General features: G+C 48.4%; 1 long non-coding RNA gene across 1 annotated transcript; it reads right to left on the bottom strand.

Annotated features, from left to right (window-relative positions):
- Window positions 1–3,328: 3,328 nt before the first annotated feature.
- On the bottom strand, window positions 3,329–15,650 carry LOC113958778. The gene is made up of 3 exons (XR_003531615.1): window positions 15,569–15,650; window positions 14,839–14,842; window positions 3,329–3,338 (listed from the first exon to the last, which is right to left on the bottom strand). It is a non-coding gene; the product is annotated as an uncharacterized LOC113958778 (long non-coding RNA).
- Window positions 15,651–16,250: the final 600 nt, after the last annotated feature.

The raw sequence follows: 16,250 nt of genomic DNA, 5'->3' as shown, positions 1-16,250 counted from the left end.
AAGAGGATGTTGAGGAAGAGGGGGTCCCAGAGCCCCCTGACTCAATTTCCAGAACAGTGTACCAGGGGGAGGTACTGGGGGGCGGATAGACCTGGGATTGGTTAGGATAATACCTTAAATTGTGGAACCCCGTGGACACGGGAGGCGCGTCAATATATATTCCTGTGGGCCTCATGTCTGAAATTAAAGGACCTACTCTATCTTATCTTATACACTAGGTTGACTCGAAGTCCTGTTTTCTGCGATCTCTTAAGGCAACAGCAGAAACTGGCCCAGACACCCCATGAATCCTGGGCATTGACTCTCTTAGGAACAGGTATTTCAAAGACCCAAAGGGACACAGGTGGGCTTTTGGAATAGCAGTCATGGAGACAGTAGCAAGGGGGCAGTTGAATTCAATACATGGCCTTTCATAGAATCCTTCTGCGTTGAGACTGCTGAAGGTTGAGCAACAGCGAGTTTCAATTGCCACCACAATAGTGCATCGTCAGCAGTACCAAATGAACTGAGACTCTGTGATTCCCATCCATAAGATGATCCGTGAGCTGGAGAGCCAAGGGGTGGTCAGCAAGACCCATTCACCCTTCAACAGCCCCATCTGGCCTGTGTGTAAGTCTGATGGAGAATGGAGATTGACTGTGGACTATTGTGGCCTGAATGAAGGCACCCCGCTGTTGAGTGCTGCTCTGCCAGACATGTTGGAGCTCCAGTATGAGCTGGAGTCCAAGGCAGCAAGGTGGTATGCCACTACTGACATTGCCAATGTGTTCTTCTCCATCCCCTTAGCAGTAGAGTGTAGGTCGCAGTTTGCTTTCACCTGGAGGGAGTTGCAGTACACCTGGAAATCACTGCCCCAGGGGTGGAGACAGTCCCACCATTTGCCATGGACTGATCCAGGCTACCCTAGAGAAGGGTGAGGCTCCAGAACACCTACAGTATATTGACGACATTAACATATGGGGAGACACAGCAGAGGAAGTTTTTGAGAAAAGAAAAGGAAGTTATCCAGATTCTTCTGAGAGTCGGTTTCGCCGTAAAGAAAAGTAAGGTCAAGGGACCTACCTGCCTGAGAGATCCACTTCCTGGGGGTGAAGTGGCAAGATGATCATGCAGCGCACCAAATTGGAAACCCGAATCGCCCTGGGATCCTAGAAATCATCACGAAGGTGAGCACTTCAGTCTAACATATGAAGAGGAAGAAGAGTCAGTGGTACAGGCTGAGGAAACCCCAGCATACAATCAACTACCAGAAGGAGAAACACTGCACATCCTTTTCACTGATGGTTCCTGTTGCATCATAGGAACAAACTGAAAATGGAGAGCAGTCGTATAGAGCCCCACACAACAAGTTACAGAAGCTACTGAAGGGGGAGGGGGATGAAGTCAATTCGCGGAACTCAAAGCCGTCCAGTTGTCCTGGACATTGCTGAATGAGAGAAGAGGCCAAGGTTTTACCTCTACACTGACTCGTGGGTTGTAGTCAAGGCTCTGTGGGGATGATTGGACAGATGGAAGAAGGCCAATTGGAAACACAGAGGGAAACCCACTGGGCTGCTGATATGTGGCAAGACATTGCCACTCAAGTAGTGAATCTGATTGTGAGAGGCCACCATGTAGATGCCCCTGTGCCCAAAAATCGAGTCAGTGAGGAACATTGCAACAACGAACAGGCAGACCGAGCTGCACAAGCCAAGTGTGGCAGGTAGATCTAGACTGGCAGCACAAGGGAGAGTTGTTCCCAGCTCAATGGGCCCATGATGCCTCAGGCCATCAGGGCAGAGAGGTCACTAACAGATAGGCACAAGACCAAGGGGTGAATTTAACCATGGACACTATTTCCCAGGTTATCTATGCTTGTGAGACATACGCTGCCGTTAAACAGGCTAAGAGACTGAAGCCCCTGTGGTATGGTGGATGCTGGAGTAAGTGTAGGTATGGGGAGGTCTGGTAGGTTGATTACATCACACTGCCACAAACCCGCCAAGGTAAGTGCTATGTGCTCACCATGGTGGAAGTCACCACTGGATGGCTGGAGATGCATCCGGTGCCCCACGTCACTGCCCGAAATACCATCCTGGGTCTTGAAAAGCAAGTCCTGTGGCGACACGGCACCTCAGAGTGAATTGAGTCAGATAATGGGACCCATTTTAAGAACAGTTTAGTTGTCACCTGGGCCAAAAAATGTGGCATTGAGTGGGTATATCACATCCCATACCATGCAACAGTAACCGGTGTCCTAGTTAGAACAACTGGGACCGATTCATCACTGGATGGGTGTAGCCCAAAATTGTGTATTCTATAGTCCTCCATACCATTTCCCAGAAACTGTTGTCAGTAGAGGCCTGCGAGGTGCCCCCCCCCCCCCCATGCTCCTGTCCTCATGCCCTTTAGTGGAATTCCCTGACCGAGCACCCTCACGCCCTTTTATGGAATTCCCCACTCTGAGGGAAGGACTGAACATCCTTTTATGGAATTCCCCGCTTTGAGGGAGGGACTAATCATTCCTGCCTGAGCTGGAGAATATATAAACCTGGAGTTTCAGAACCTTACGACCACTCGTGGGATCCAGAGGAGGACTGCAGCTCACCGCTCTCAGCCAGACTGCAGCTCACTGCTCTCAGTCGGACTGAGACCACCACCCTCAACTGAACTGCAATCACCACTTTGGTCGGACTGCAGCAGCTCTCCCACCAGCAGGTTTTTTCCCCTCTCCCTTTGCTTTGGACTCGGGGGGGACCCTGGGAGCACCGTTTTGTTTGTGTCCTGGGGTACTGGGTTGTACATTTGGGCTTTGTGGGTTAGGGTCGGTTGCTTGTCTGTGTGGTTGTACTTATTGTATTATTTTATTAAATTGTTATTCTGATTTGTAATCTCTCTTTTGAGTTGGGTTGGTTTCCCCTGCTGGTTAACTTTTAAACCAGCATATTTTGGTGCCCAACGTCGGGCAGAGAGAGAGAAGTCAGAATCACAATTTCATTTTAAGCATTTGTCTATTTGGATATAGAAACTCCCTGATCACCATGTTGTTTGATGCATTCACGTGGATGTTGTATCTGAGCATGTTCATATTTCCACAGATGGGGAACTATTTGCCTGTTTTGATGTTCTCTTTAAAACCAGGGAGAGGGATCCAAATTGCTTTATTAGTATACTATATTTATGTCATCATAACATCAGAAGCAATGAGTTTCATTGTAAATGTGTATTCAGTCCTGTTTGCATGTCCTGGTTTGGGATGTTACCTCTGGGACCTCATTAAAAATCGCACCCAGTCCTTTGGGGAAACGGGGGGAATGGTTGTTTTCAGCCTCTCACCTCCTTCTTCCCCTTCAGACCTGCTACAACAGTTTTTGAAAATATTGGGTTCCCTTTTGATGTTAAGGATAGCATAATGTTATTGTTAGTGTTGCTTTGTCTGCTCTGTACTGTCTACACCATGTTTAGGGTCAGAACAGGGCCTTCTAGGGAGGTTGTTTGGACGTCTGCCCTGGGAGTGGATAATGCTGAGTGGTGCGGGAAGTGGGAGGACATCGACCAGTATTTGGAGAAGTTTTCTCCTCCAATGATCTGGAAATTCACCCCTGAACAACTGCAGGACCCTGTTAGCATGCTAAGACTGGTGAAGGGAAAATGCTCTGGCAGTTCCAGAGATGGCCAGCTCACAGCAACCTGCTGGGCCCTGGCCACTGCCTACCGGACACTACTTGACATGGTACAGCACTGTCAGGGGGAGGAGAGAAGGAGCAAATCCACAGGCACCACGTCCACCCAAACCACAGCTGAGTCAGAGGGAGAAAGAAATAAACCAACTGGCACCGTGTCCACACAAACCATCGAGGAGCCAGAAGAACAACCGAAACCAATAGCAGTCGCCCCTGTCCAGAAAAGGAAATCAAAGACTAAATCAGTCCGTATAGCAAATGACGACGAAGAGGCAGGACCTTCACATCCACCGGAGGAGACAGAACCAGAAATAATCACTCAGTCCCTATCCCTGGGTGAGCTACGTGAGCTCTGGAGAGAGTTCACACGACAGGCGAATGAGTCCATTTTGACCTGGTTGCTCCGAATCTGGGATGCAGCAGCTAACGATACAATTCTAGATGGGAGTGAAGTCAGACAGCTGGGATCCCTGTCTCGAGATGTAGTCATTGATCAGGGGATTGGAAGGAGGCAGGAAACTCTCAACCTCTGGCAGCGACTGTTGTCCAGTGTGAGGGAGAGATACCTTTGTAAGGAGGAGCTCCACGTACAGCAAGGACAGTGGAACACGATGGAACAAGGTATCCGGTGCTTAAGAGAATTAGCTGTACTGGAGATAATCTTTTCAGAGGATGAAAGATTCCCTAAAAGTCCCGATGGTGTACAGTGCACATCCCAGATGTGGTTGAAGTTTGCATGACTCGGGCCAGAAATGTATTCCCGCTACTTAGCAACGCTGCAATGGAGGGAGGGAGAGGACAAGGTGGGCACGTTGGTTAGTAAACTCAGGATTTATGAAGACACTGTCACCGCCCCATTACGAACCCACGTCTCATCTGTGGAAACCACACTAACTGAACATGTCCGAAGCCTGGAAGAGAAGATTGAAGAGGGACACCAGAAACTAAGAGAAGAAATTAAGGAAGGGATCTTCCATATCGCACCAGGACAAACAAGAGTCTCTGCTATTAGGAACCAGCGTCCCCCAGCTAAGGAGAGAGAACACACTCCACGTGGCAATCTATGGTTTTACCTCCGTGAGCATGGAGAAGATATGAGGAAGTGGGATGGGAAACCCACCTCTTCCTTAGCAGCCCGGGTACGTGAACTGAAAAGAGGGACAAGTACCACAAGGAACTCTTCAAGGGTAAATGCTGCTCCAGTCTCTCGTGGGCAAGACTCCAGACGGTACAGGAATGATGATACGTCTGATCCTCTTGAAGGGACCTCTAGGTCATACTTACAAGAAGAGCACAATGAGTACCATGACCAGGACTAGGGGTGCCCTGCCTCTAGCCAGGTAGAGGAGAGGGACAATCGAGTCTATTGGACAGTGTGGATTCGGTGGCCTGGCACATCAGAGCCACAAAGATATAAGACCTTAGTGGACACCGGCGCACAATGTACTTTAATGCCATCAAGATACGTAGGGGCAGAATCCATCTCCATTTCTGGGGTAACAGGGGGATCCCAACAGCTGACTGTACTGGAAGCTGAAGTGAGCCTGACTGGGAAGGAATGGCACAGACACCCCATTGTGACTGGCCCAGAGGTCCCGTGCATCCTTGGCATTGATTACCTGAGGAGTGGGTATTTCAAAGACCCAAAAGGACTTCGTTGGGCTTTTGGCATAGCTACTGTGGAGACAGAGGAAATTAGACAATTGAACACCTTGCCTGGTCTCTCAGAGGACCCCTCTGCTGTGGGACTGCTGAAGGTTGAAGAACAATTGGTACCAATAGCCACAGCAACAGTGCACCGTCAGCAATACCGCACCGACCAAGATTCTGTGACCCCTATACATAAGATGATCCGTGACCTGGAGACCCAGGGGGTGGTCAGCAAGACTCGCTCACCCTTTAATAGCCCTATATGGCCAGTGCGTAAGTCCAGCGGAGAGTGGAGGCTGACGGTGGATTACCGTGGACTCAATGAAGTCACACCACCCCTGAGTGTTGCTGTGCCGGACATGCTGGAGCTCCAGTACGAGCTGGAGTCCAAGGTAACCAAGTGGTAATCCACCACTGACATTGACAATGCCTTTTTCTCCATTCCTTTGGCAGCGGAGTGCATGCCACAATTTGCTTTCGCTTGGAGAGGTGTGCAGTACACCTGGAACCGACTGCCTCAGGGGTGGAAACACAGTCCCAGCATTTGCCATGGACTGATCCAGACTGCACTGGAAAAGGGCGAGGCTCCAGAACATCTACAGTACATTGATGACATCATTGTTTGGGGGAACACAGCAGGGGAAGTCTTCGAGAAAGGAGAGAAGATAATCCCGGTTCTCCTAAGAGCTGGTTTTGCCATTAAACGGAGTAAGGTCAAGGGACCTGCTCAGGAAATTCAGTTCCTAGGAGTGAAGTGGCAAGATGGACGCCGCCTAATTCCAATGGAGGTGATTAACAAAATAGCAGCCGTGTCCCCACCAACCAACAAGAAGGAAACACAGGCTTTCCTAGGAACCGTGGGCTTTTGGAGGATGCATATCCCCGAGTACAGTCAGATTGTAAGCCCTCTCTACCTTGTGACACGGAAGAAAAATGATTTCCAGTGGGACCCTGAACAACAACAAGCCTTTGAACAAATTAAACAGGAGATTGCCCATGCGGTAGCCCTTGGACCAGTAAGGACAGGACAGGACGTGAAGAACGTACTCTACACTGCAACCGGGAAGAATGGCATTTCCTGGAGCCTCTGGCAGAAGGTGCCTGGGGAGACCCGAGGACGACCGCTGGGATTCTGGAGTCGGGGATACAAAGGATCTGAAGCCAGCTATACACCAACTGAGAAAGAGATCCTGGTTGCTTATGAAGGATTTCGAGCTGCCTCAGAAGTGATTGGCACCGAAGCGCAGTTCCTCCTGGCACCCCGACTACCAGTGCTGGGCTGGATGTTCAAGGCAAGAGTTCCTTCTACACATCACGCCACCGATGCCACATGGAGTAAGTGGATTGCCCTGATCACCCAGCGAACCCGGATAGGGAATCCTAATCGCCCTGGGATCCTGGAAATTATCACCAATTGGCCCGAAGGTGAGAGTTTCGGACTATCCTCTGAAGAAGAAGAGGAACAGGTGACATGGGCTGAGGAGGTCCCACCATATGACAAGCTACCAGCAGATGAAAGGCGATATGCGCTCTTCACGGATGGCTCCTGTCGCATTGTAGGGACAAACCGAAAATGGAAGGCAGCCGTATGGAGTCCCACACGGCGAGTTGCAGAAGTGACCGAAGGACAAGGCGGGTCAAGTCAGTTTGCAGAGCTTAAAACCATTCAGTTGGTTTTGGATATAGTTGAACGAGAGAAGTGACTAAGACTCTATCTCTACACTGACTCATGGATGGTGGTCAATGCTCTGTGGGGATGGCTGGAGCGATGGAAAAAGGCCAACTGGCAGCGTCAAGGGAAACCCATCTGGGCGGCAGAGATGTGGCAGGACATCGCTGGTCGGGTAGAGAAGCTGAGTGTGAAAGTTGGTCACGTAGATGCTCGTGTACGCAAGAAACAGGTTAATGAGGAGCATCGCAACAACGAACAGGCAGACCGAGCTGCACAAACCAAGTGTGGCAGGTAGATCTAGACTGGTAGCACAAGGGAGAGTTGTTCCCAGCTCAATGGACCCATGATGCCTCAGGCCATCAGGGCAGAGAGGTCACTAACAGATAGGCACAAGACCAAGGGGTGAATTTAACCATGGACACTATTTCCCAGGTTATCTATGCTTGTGAGACATACGCTGCCGTTAAACAGGCTAAGAGACTGAAGCCCCTGTGGTATGGTGGATGCTGGAGTAAGTGTAGGTATGGGGAGGTCTGGCAGGTTGATTACATCACACTGCCACAAACCTACCAAGGTAAGTGCTATGTGCTCACCATGGTGGAAACCACCACTGGATGGTTGGAGACCCATCCGGTGCCCCACATCACTGCCCGAAATACCATCCTGGGTCTTGAAAAGCAAGTCCTGTGGTGACACGGCACCTCAGAGTGAATTGAGTCAGATAATGGGACCCATTTTAAGAACAGTTTAGTTGCCACCTGGGCCAAACAATGTGGCATTGAGTGGGTATATCACATCCCATACCATGCAGCAGCAGTTGGGAAGGTTGAACGGTGTAATGGACTGTTGAAAACCACTCTGAAGGCGTTGGGTGGGGGGGACTTTCAAGCACTAGGATCAGCACTTAGCAAAGATCATGTGGTTAGTCAACACCAGAGACTCCATCAATCAAGCCGACCCTGCCCAATCGCAGTCCCTTAACACCGTAGATGCAGACAAAGTCCCAGTAATTCACTTGAGAGGTATGTTGGGTAAAACAGTTTGGATTAATCCTGCCTCAAGCAAAGGTAAACCCATTTGTGGGATAGTTTTTGCTCATGGACAAATTTCTTAGTGGGAGTATCAGCGGAGAGGCTCGGAACAAATCGCGCACAGGCCAATATGGTCAGACGATGTCCAATTTATTATTTAAATCATTTAACTTTTATACAGTTTAGTTTGTTCCGGGTACATGCTCACAACAAGGCGATTGGATAGCTCAGTCTGTGCATGCGTCTCATGCTTTCAGTTTATTGGACCTGGTGCTGTGTTCATGCTGCCTGAAATTATATTTGACATGCAAAGTCCCTTGTATTGATCTGCCTTTAGGGATTTTCTGAAATCTTGCAGGTGTCTCATTATCTCCAGTTTCTCAAGGCTTTCTTACTATAAACATACTATTTTCTAAAACCTTATAACTAAACACACAGTTAACAAGTATAAACATTGCATAGTTTCACACAGCTTACAACTTCTAAAATAATGTCAAGTCAGGTCTACAGAAATACAGGAAAAATTGTTCAGAGAAATCTCTCTGCCTCGGTCGCAAGGGAGGAGTTTGGTCTTCCTCATAATTCACCCTCCTTAGCAAACACTTCTGTCTTGTTTGACTGAGACAAAGGGTAAAACAATGAGGTAGGCTGAAGACCTTAGAAGGAATGTGTAAGGCCCCAGTGTGTATCCACTAAAGCATTTGTTGGACTGCTTCTGTCCTGACCCATGTTTCTGTGCCAGAAGTACATGGACATTTCTGACACGACAAGATGGAGAAGGGTCTAAAGCTCCATCAGGCTCACACAGGGAAATGTGCTGGGGCAAAAAGCTTGCTGGTATCTGGACACTTCTTTTTGGAAACTTGGATGCGCACCAAAATCAATTGACAGTCCTCTTTCCTTTATAGCCTGTAAATTGCAGTCCCACTACGGTTCAAAGGACCATTTCTCTCTTTCAGCTTTGCCAAGTCCAAAGAACATGTTCTACCTCTTTCACAGAAGGACATGACAGGAGGAAAACGCTTGCCCAAATAACCCTTCTCCTCGTAGCCTTTCAACAGCACATAACACATTGGAACTCTACTGGCTCCTTTCAAGCTCTCCTGCAGAGCAGGAGTCATAGAATCATAGAATCATAGAATCAGCCAGTTGCAAAAGACCTCTGAGATCATCAAGTCCAACCCTTGATCCACTACCTCCACGGTTACTAGACCATGGCACTAAGTGCCACATTCAGTCTCATCTTAAAAACCTCCAGGGGCAGAGAATCCACCACTTCCCTGGGCAGCCCATTCTAATGCCTGATTACCCTCTCTGTAAAGAATTTCTTCCTAATATCTAACCTAAACCTCCCCTGGCGGAGCTTAAGACCATGCCCTCTTGTCTTACTGATACTTGCCTGGGAGAAGAGATCAACCCCCACCTGGTTACAACCTCCTTTCAGGTAGTTGTAGAGAGTGATGAGGTCTCTCCTGAGCCTCCTCTTTTCCAGGTTAAACAACCTCAGCTCCCTCAACCTCTCCTCATAGGACTTGTGCTCGATTCCCTTCACCAGCCTCGTTGCTCTTCTCTGGACTTGTTCCAGCACCTAGACATCCTTCCTGAACTGAGGGGCCCAGAACTGGATGTAGTACTCCAGGTGTGGTCTCATCAGTGCTGAGTACAGGGGAAGAATCACTTCCCTGGATCTGTTGGCCACACTGTTCCTGATACAGGTCAGGATGATATTGGCCTTCTTGGCCACCTGGGCACACTGCTGACTCATGTTCAGTCCGAGCAAGCTTTTCTCCCGATGCATTTCTCCTTGTAAACTGCAGCTAGAAGTTTTTTGGTAGAGATGTAGACTGCAAGAGTGACGGAATGGGGTAAGCTGAGGACCTGAGAAGGAACGTGCAAGGCCCCAGTGTGTATCCACTAAAGCATTTGTTGGACTGCTTCTGTCCTGACCCATGTTTCTGTGCCAGAAGTACATGGACATTTCTGACACGACAAGATGGAGAAGGACCTAAAACTCCATCAGGCTCACACAGGGAAATGTGTTAGGACAAAAAGCTTGCTGGCACCTGGACACTTCTTTTTGGAAACTTGGATGGGCACCAAAATCAATTGACAGTCCTCTTCCGTTCAGAGCCTGTAAACTGCAGTCCCAGTACAGGGCTCTTCATTGTCCTACTCAGCTCAAAGGACCATTTCTCTCTTTCATCCTCACCAGGTCCAAAGAACGTGCTCCACCTCTTGTACAGGACATGACTGGAGGAAAACGCTTGCCCAAATAACCCTTCTTCTCACAGGCTTTCTACTGCACACAACACGCTGGAGCTCTGCCGGTTCCTTTCAAGTTCTCCTGCAGAGCAGGAGTCCAAGTAAGCTTTTGTCCCAGTACATTTCTCTGCACAAACTGATGCTGGAATCTTTTTGGTTTAGAGGCAGACTGCAAGAGTGACAGAATGGGGTAGGTTGAAGACCTGAGAAGGAATGTGCAAGGCCCCAGTGTGTTACTACAGAAGCAGTTTCTGGACTGCTTCTGTCCTGACCCATGTTACTGTGCACATGGACATTTCTGACATGGTGAGATGGAGAAGGACCAAAAGCTCCATAAGCCTTTGTCTCAGTTTAATGAGACTGAAGGGTTTGCTAAGGAGGATGAGTTATGAGGAAGACCAAACTCCTCCCTCTAAGCAATTGTAAATCTGAAATTAAGAGGTTCTAATAGAGGAAATATGGAGAAAGAAAAGATAACAGTCCTTTATTAAAGGATATATGTGTATAGGTAGGTCAACAAAAGAATACAAAAAAACCCAAACAACAATCCTGCACCCAAGGTTCCCATCAAAAACAGTTCAGTACTTTTCACTTTTTGGCACAATTCTAACCACAATCAGGAGGGGGCACTGTTAGATCACTGGAGGAGCAGAGCCTGCAGTTGGTCTGTGGTGGCCGACAGGGGGCACTGTTGGGCTCTGGTGGTCGGTGCGTGGGAGAAGCCGAAATGGAGATCTCCCCCCCACCAAAAATGGAAGGAGATAGGGGAAAGGGGGTTCTTCCTATGGACTCCCACTGTCGGCGGTTGGCTCTGGCTGGGATTCCCCCCCCTTCGTCGATGGGTACAAGCTGCTGCCAACACAGGAATGGAGGAGGGGAGGGGCGGCCTCTTCCCTCAAAGGTTCCTCTGCAGATGGCCCTGGCTTCTCTGATGAAATCCGAGGCAGGTCCTCGACCGTGAGCAGAACAAGGCGCGAGAGATCGGAGGCAGACCGTGACCAAAGGCAGCCAGATGACCCATCCAAAACCAAAAACGGATTCCAGAGCCCCCATCACCACCTTCCCAGAGTCAGGGCAAAAGTAAAGTGAGGATGCCATTTCCCTAGAAGAAAAAAATCACCCTCCTCCAGTCTTCTGAGGCCCTTTAGCTTGGAATGTGCGGCTGCTGGCTAGTTCTTTTGTGTGTGTGAATCCCCCTCCCCCCTCCCTCGTTCAACGCCTTTCTTTCACAGTGGTGCAGGGGAAAAAAAAAAATTCCAAACTTGGTTTTTTTTAGAACAAGTAAATCTATTACAGCCTTGCATAGAGAAATGTGCTGGGACAAAAAGCTTGCTGGCACCTGGACACTTTGGAAACTTGGATACGCACCACAATCAAATGACAGTCCTCTTTCCTTTACAACCTGTAAACTGCAGTCCCACCACGGGAGTCTATACCTTCCTACTCAGCTCAAAGAAGCATTACTCTTGTTCACCCTTGCCAAGTCCAAGGAGCCTGCTCTACCTCTCACACAGAAGAACAGTCCAGGAGAAAAACGCTTGCCCCAATATCCCTTTCATCTGCACACAGCACACTGTAGCTCTGCTGGTTCCTTTCAAGTTCTCCTGCAGAGCAGGAGTCTGAGCAAGCTTTTCTCCTGGCACATTTCTCTGTGCAAATTGCAGCTGGAATCTTTTCGGTTTAGATGCTGACTGCAAGAGCGACAGAATGGGTAGGTTGAAGACGGGAGAAGGAACGTGCAAGGTCCTAGTGTGTTTCCATGGAAGCAGTTTGCTGGACTGCTTCTGTCCTGACTGTTGGAATATATACAGTTCCAGTAGAATTTGTAATGGGAAGTTAGAACTCGTTTCACTAGGAGGACTTTCTGCCTGGGTGATGGCTCTTTCTCAAAGGCAGTTTCGATGCTTCCCCCCCCCCCCCCCAGGCCCCCGGCATAGGAAGAAAAGTTCTCAGCCTTGATCTCTGGTATGTAGAGAGATAACATGTTTGCAGACATGTACAAGGCCTCCTTGGGCCAGAGAGAGTGGAGGAGGAGAGAGAGGATACAAAAAGTCATGGAGGAGGTGGGGCTTTGCCTTTTGCCCCTGAAGGTTCGATGCAAACTTCATCGTAAAAAAGTGGTCCTTGCATCTGAAATAAACCGTTTTTTTATCCTTCCACTGACTTGGCATTCTTGAGAAGAATACCTGTGTATGTTTTCATTACATTTTTGACATTGAATCAGCAGTTCCCCATAACCATGCAGTGGTTGTGGAGAAGATCAAGGAGCGGAGGTATAGGAAATGAATAAGACGGTTTTATTACAAGCAGGGGTTTCCATGGTTGCCTCGTGCTGAGATACATGGAGGTCATTTTATTTGGGGAGTTGGGGAGCCATTTTGTGGCTGAGGACTGGTGGGCTGCTTACTGTTCTGCTTACAGTTACCTATTGCTGCTTACTGTTCTGCTTACAGGGTTGCTTACAGTTACTGTTACTTACAGTTACGGTTACTTACAGTTACGGTGTGAAGGCGGGTCGGAAAGTATGTAAGGCAGTAAGACCAGTCTGGGCTCACTGCCAAGGGACCATGCAGCCGGGGGCAGGGAAACAACTTGATAGGTTGATTAAAACAACCAATGGACTGCAAGAAGAGAACTATATCACCTTTTAAGGAAGAAAAGAGTGAGGCTTGGCATGGGAGGAGCGAGGGAGTGGTTATGTAAATCAAAGGGTCTTAAAACGGCTCATCCCTCCCATTCGGGGTGTGCTCGGACCTGGTCACAAGTCTGGTGCACCCAGTGCACTGTTAATAAAGTTCTTTGTTTCACTTTATTGGGGTGTCTCTGAAATTTTAATTAGAGATATTTCTCACAGGGGGGCCATGTCGATGACCCCCCATGTCGTCAGATTGCCGGACTATGACCCTTGGGCCCCTGTCACTGACTTCCTGCTGAGCATGACTGATACAGAGCACCTGCGATGTGTTTGCATTTAGAGACAGGGTGAGGTTGTCTTTGGTAACTGCCCCAAGACCTATCCCAGACACTAGGGACCCTACCCAGGAACCTGCCCAACAGCCTGCCACTGTCCAATCACCTGCCACGGCCCAACAGCCTTCCCTAGACATAAATCACTCTGATTGGATGGGATCATGGGAGGAGATAGGCCAGGTGCTGAAGGAATACTCTCCCCCGATTGTTTGGAATCTCTCCACTGATCAACCATAGATCCCCTGTAAGGTTGCTGAGTGCCTGAAAGAATACTGGTCCATAAATTCCAGAGATGGACAGCTCATAGCAATGTGTTGGACCTTAGCTAATGCTTACCACACTATGGTCTGGACTGTACCACACCACCTACAGTCAGAAGGGAAAGATAGTGGAGCAGAGAAACCAATAGACATCACAAGTGCTCAGTCCCCAGTCATGCCAGAAGGGAAGTCACAGCCAGCAGAAGTGGTCCCGGTGCAAAGGAAGAAGTCTAAAGCCAAGTCAATACACCCAGTTAACAAGGACGGGGAACCAGGGTCTTCACAACCAGTGGAGGAATCAGAGCCTGAGATTATTATCGAATCCCTGTCGTGTAACCAGCTCCGCAACGACATTACCCAACACCAAAAGGAGCCCATTTTGACCTGGTTGATCCGAGTGTGGAACCTTATGAGTAAAGGCTTGCCACTTGATGGCAACAAAGCATTTGGGATCCCTGGCCCAGGATGTGGGTATCGAGCAAGCATTCATGAGGGAGTCAGTCCCTTTCTCTCTCAGAGCAACCTCAAACAGGTGTGTGAGAGAAGTTTGTTTACAGAGACTTCTTGCAGCAGCACCATTATGAGGTAGCCTGGAAGACCATGGAGGAAGGTATCCAACGCCTGAGAGAAATGGCACTGTTTATTGCCTTAAGAGACCGCAGAGAAAAAAGACTCCAGGTCAATTTAGTGTGTAAGATAAAGAGAGTAGGTCCTTTAATCTCAGGCCTGAGGCCCAGAGAATGCACATGACACACGCACCTCTAGACAGTGGTTCTATGATTTTATAATAAGGTCCATCCAATCCCAGATTTGTCCACCCCCGGTTCTGCCCCCCAACATGCCCCTTCGGGAATTGGGTTTGGGGTCTTTGGGACCCCTTCTTCCTCATCTTCTTCGCAGCAAGCACAGTTCTTGGAGTTCCTCCAAAGTTCTGGGCTTGAAGGTTGCTGCGTCTGTGTGATATCTTCTGGTCCAGGTCTTAAGGTGTTTTTCTACAATTCTACCTTGAAAAGAAGACTAAACACGCTAACAGAATTTGGAGGGATTGATATGGAATGGTGTTGTAGGGTACCTGTCAGTAGGTCTTGGTCCGTGGGGGAAGAAAGACACACGACACACAGTAGGGTGATGAGACAGAGAGATGTCTGCCTGCTCAGCCTAACAGGCAGCTTTATTGAGTTCCCTAACTTCTATTTTCCCACACATATAATATAAACATATTCTTACAAAAACACCCAGGAATGCAGCACCTGCACTCAGCTAAACAACTTTAACCTTGTACTCTTTATAACTCAAGGTTGTGTCCATGGGAACTATCTAATTAGCTCCACTGCTCTCATGGAAAATGGCCCAACAATTTGTAATATTCCAAACCCCTCAAGCTTCAATTGTGGGGCTGCGACTTCACCTCACAATTCCCCCCTTGTCTGTAGTTATGCAACAAAGACTGCCCGTATCATATCTTGCAGGGCCCTTTGCAGGAACGACACTAGACAAGGCAGAATCAGCAACACAACTACAACTACCAACCTTCCAGATGTACAAGGCCCCCCTATTGGCTGTGCAGGGATTCCTGGTCAGATTCTATTTCCACACAGAAGAAACACTCCCGTAGGGAGTCGACAAGGTGCACTCACTGCTAGAGTACTCCAAGTCAGATTCTTACTGACACCAGAAGGAACTATTTTTATAGAAAGATGATTCAGGGAACACATCCCGTACCATAGATTCACCACGTGCTCGTTCCATGTCATAACCTACACGATGATTAAAATACACACAGTCTTTTACAAACAGTGACTCTAAAATATCTAACTTTTGAAGTGGACTGTTAACAGACAACACATCATCCCAGCTATCAACATGGTCAAGACACCCGCGCACAGTATGACAGTCCTGTTTCAATAAGTCATGCCATCGGACAACATCCTGCACCAGGAGAGATGCTTCCGTGTCAGCCAGAGGAACACCAACAAGACAGATGTGAAATGGCTGCTCTGGATACACCAGTGATGCACAAAAGGTTGTGTGGTTCCATTTCTTCATTAGTGTCACCCAGACGTTCCGACTGTGCCATGGAGTGAACTTTGACAGGTCAGGAACTGCACTGACGACTTCCAGGACCAACAGCAGGACGTACATACAGCGCAGGTATTCAACGAGGGCTATTATCTGTAGAGACAAACATATCCCTTTCCCCAAGTTATCAAGTCATGTGGATCAGACCATTGACCAGAGACAAGGTCTGCATCTGCATGCTGTGCTCCATCCTCAGCTCTCACAGGGATCACAAGATTATCAGTTTGGATGAGGCTTTTTGCCAAGCACAGCATGTTTTTCCTGAAACTCTAAAAGAAGGTAAATAAAAACAATCGCCAGAGAAGGTCAAAAGTTTGAGACATACAGAGTTTTGTCTAGCCTAGAGACTGAGGGGGTTATCCCCTCATTCCCCCTTTCTGTTCTTGAAGCAATTGCTTCAGGGCACCATGCACTCTCTCCACAATGACCTGTCCTGTAGAAGAATGTGAAATAGCCATAACATGAGTGACCCTCCACAAAGCAAAGAAAATTTGGACAGATTTACAGACATAAGACAGCTTATTGTTCGTCCGCACTTGAGCAGGTACTCCAGATGTAGCAAAAGCACAACAGAAGTGTTTAATGACATCATGGCTTTTTTTTTTTGTCTAGTATGTGCATTAGCAACCACCACATGGGAAAACATGTCAGTGGACACATCCAC

Source organism: Corapipo altera, unplaced genomic scaffold (genome assembly GCF_003945725.1).
Source record: "Corapipo altera isolate COAL_440 unplaced genomic scaffold, ASM394572v1 61209, whole genome shotgun sequence".
In the NCBI taxonomy this organism is placed as follows: domain Eukaryota; kingdom Metazoa; phylum Chordata; class Aves; order Passeriformes; family Pipridae; genus Corapipo; species Corapipo altera.
Note: the sequence above shows the minus strand (reverse complement) of the source record. Positions and strands in the feature narration are given on the sequence as shown.